We start from the raw sequence: 3,792 nt of genomic DNA on the forward strand, positions 1-3,792 counted from the left end.
TTCAGGCCCCAAATCAAGTTAGTTTTTGTGTATTAATGTATTACTGATTTCAGCTCTAAATCTCTCTCAGGTCCTCCCTTCTTCTCCACTTCTGTTTCCACTACTATAATTCAGTACCCATCATCTCATAAGAAGATGATTGTCCTAGATTTACTGTGTCTGCATTTGTCTTGTTATTCCATTCTCCCACTGGTGTTTGAGAATCTTGTCTAACACATGTCAGACCCAGTAATTTTCTTGCCACTCCACCCACTACCATCATCCCTACACCCTCTTATTTAACATCCTGTTTAACATTAGTGTCTGGCTTTGAGGATAAAGCCTTGCTCTACCCTTGCAGAGTCCTTTACAAATGACCTAGCCTCTGCCTCCCTCTCCAGCCTCATCCAATATCCTTCTTCCCCTTGTAGTCTACCCTTTAGCCATAATTAACCACTTTAAATTTCTTGAAATCTTCATGCTCTCTCAGAGGCTGTAATCTTTATACATCATATTTCTTCTGCTTGAACACTTCTTTCTCTGCCATTCCCTTTTATCCTCGCTCCATTTTGGATAAGGACAAACTAATTTAGTCCCAGTCACAAGTCAAGTAACAGTTTTTCAAGGGAGACCTTCCCTGAGTAACTCAGGCTAGTTAAGATTCTTGTATCTTTGGGGCACCTGGGTGGCTCAGTGGGTTAAGCCTCTGCCTTCGGCTCAGGTCGTGATCCCAGGGTCCTGGCATGGAGCCCCACATCAGGCTCTCTGCTCGGCCGGGAGCCTGTTTCCTCCTCTCTCCCTGCCTACCTGTGATCTCTCTCTCTGTGTCAAATAAATTTTAAAAATTTTTAAAAATGATTCTTGTATCCTCATTCCCCTAGCCTATAACCTCCAGTGTTCTCATGTCATTTTTCCTGTTTCTCTACCATTAGATTGTACCTCCTTAAAATATACCCCATGACTGTCTTCACTGCAGAAACACCAGAACTTTGCAGAGGATTTGGCATTCATGCCAAATAAAGGGGGGGGGGCTTTCAGTAAATATCTGCTGAGCAAATGAAGTCCTTTCTATTTGTTGCAACTAACATAATAAAACTGGCCAGCATCTTGCAAATAACTATAATAGTCACTAAGGCCATGTAGAGGACATGGCCCATGGACAATATACAAACACAATTTCTAACCTACTCCTTGGACCTCCTCCAGTATCTCCAGAATGTTTGGATGCTAGGAGATACACACCCACAGCCATGCCCTGGAACAGAAGTGATTCTGTCTGGCTCAGCCTGCTTCACTGAGTTATGGCAACCTCCAACAAACATCAGGAATTTTCCTAACTACAAATACTAAATAAGTGGGATGGAATTTTGTTCAGTGTGTGGGGCCCTAAGTGGATCATATGAGTTCCCTGAACCTCAGTTTTATAATCTGTCAAATGGAGAGAATATAGGTATCCATTCCAGAATGTTGTTGTTAACACTTGGCACAGCAACAGGCACCTGGGAAGCTCTTAGTGCTAGTCTTATTATGACTGTCCTTACAGCCCATTCATTTACTTAATTTGGCCATGTGATGCTCTGTAAATCTTTCACCCTCTCAAATTGTTATGGGTTAGAATTTGGAGAAAAGGGTTCCCATCATATTCATTCATTATTTAACACCCATTTCTTGAAACTTTTACTTTGTTCTTGGCACAGTGTTAGTGTCCGTGAATGAGGAGATACAAAGAGGAAGGTAGAAAGAAGGAAATTCAGAGCACCTGGGTGGCTCAGTGGGTTAATCCTCTGCCTTCAGTTCAGAGCATGGTCTCAGAGTCCTGGGATCGAGCCCCACATCAAGCTCTCTGCTAAGCGGGGAGCCTGCTTCCCCCTCTCTCTATGCCTGCCTCTCTGCCTCCTTGTGATCTCTCTCTCTGTCAAATAAATAAATAAAATATTTAAAAAGAAAAGAAAGAAATTAAAAAACTTACTACATATCAGATATTTAATACATATTATCCCATAATTACAACACAAGTATCCATCCTCCCTCAAAAGCAGACTTTTTCTCAAGGAAGAGATTTTGTTCTCAGAGAACAACCAAGATGAAACTTAAAAATCCAAAATAAAGAAAGCCATAAATTATCAACCCATATTGGAAAGCAAATAATTGCATTGAGAAATGTGACAATACCTTACACTTTGCTCTGATCTGATTACAGCTCAAGGGATAAATATGAACATGGCAGTCAGTTTTTACCCTTCCAGCCACCAGAACTCTAGGACTTCAGGAGCATTGGATTTCCTTCCCCTCAAAGCCTACTCTGCTGTCATTTGCACCCAAAATGCACACTGCACATTTCCTTCATGTAAACAATAAAAACTGTTTCCGACTGTCTTGTACACAGACACAATTGACTTCAACTCCAATAAAATTGGCTGGAATCCTGGATTATCAGACCCAGAAGGGCCCTTAAAGATCACATAGCTCAAGATACTCATTATATAGGACAATATTTGAGACCCAGAAGTGTGGAAGGGCCTATCCCAAGACAGTAACTGTGTTTGTTTTTTTGGTTTTGGGTTCTTTGCACCAGTTTTATTAGATATAATTGACATACATCACCGTATAAGTTTAATGTGTACAGTATAATGGTTTGACAAACATGTTGTGAAATGACTACTACAATAAATTAAGTGAATGTCCATCTTCTCATATAATACAATAAAAAATACTTGTAAGAGAACTATTAGGATTTACTCTCTTAATAACTTTCTTATATATCATACAGCAGTGTTAACTATAGTCATCATGTTGTCCATGACATCCCTAGTACTTATTTTATAACTGGAAGTTTGTACTTTTGACCACCTTTATCCAACTCCTTGTCCTTCCACCCTCGCTTCTGGTAAACACAAATCTGATTTCTCTTTCTTTGAGAATTTTGATTCTACACGTGAATGAGATCATATATTATTTGTCTTTCTATTTCTGACTCATTTCACTTGGCATACTGCCCTCAGAGCTCATCCATGTTGTTCCAAATGGCAGTATTTCCTCATGTTTTATGGCTGGATTAATATTATACGGTGTGTGCGTGCATGTGTATGTGTGTGTCCCACAGCTTCTTCAACCATTCATCCATTGATGGATTCTTAGGTTGTTTCCATGTATTGGCTATTATAAATAATGTTGCTATGAACATCTTCTTAAATTAATGTTTTAATTTCTTTGGATATATTCCCAGAAGTGGAATTCTTGGATTATATGGTAGTTCTATTTTTAATTTTTTGAGGATGCTTCATACTGTTCCATAGTGGCTGTACCAATTTACAATCCTAGTAACAGTGCACAACTATTTCCTTTTTTCCACATTCTTGTCAGAATTTTTTATCTCTTATCTTTTTGGGATTTAAAAAAATCACATTTATAATTTCAATTGAAGTATAAATAAGATACAGTGTTATATTTAGTTTGAGGTATATAGTATAATGATTCAACATTCTATAATTACTCAATGCTTATCATAATAAGTGTACTCTTAATATCCTTTATTTTCCTCACCTCCCCAACTTTCCCTCTGGCAACCACCAGTTTTACTTATATTTAAAATTCTGGGGGTTTTTTGTATCTTTTTTCTTTGTTCACTTGTTTTGTTTATTTTTATATGAATGAAATCATCTGTATTTGTCTTTCTCTGTTTGACTTATTTCACTTAGCATTATAACCTCTAGGTCCATCCATGTTGTTGTAAATGGCAAGACTTCATTCTTTTTCATGGCTGAGTGGTATTTCATGGTAGATAAATACCACCTCTTCTTTATCAATTCATCT

The sequence above is a fragment of the Martes martes genome, assembly GCF_963455335.1.
Source record: "Martes martes genome assembly, chromosome: X".
NCBI lineage: Eukaryota > Metazoa > Chordata > Mammalia > Carnivora > Mustelidae > Martes > Martes martes.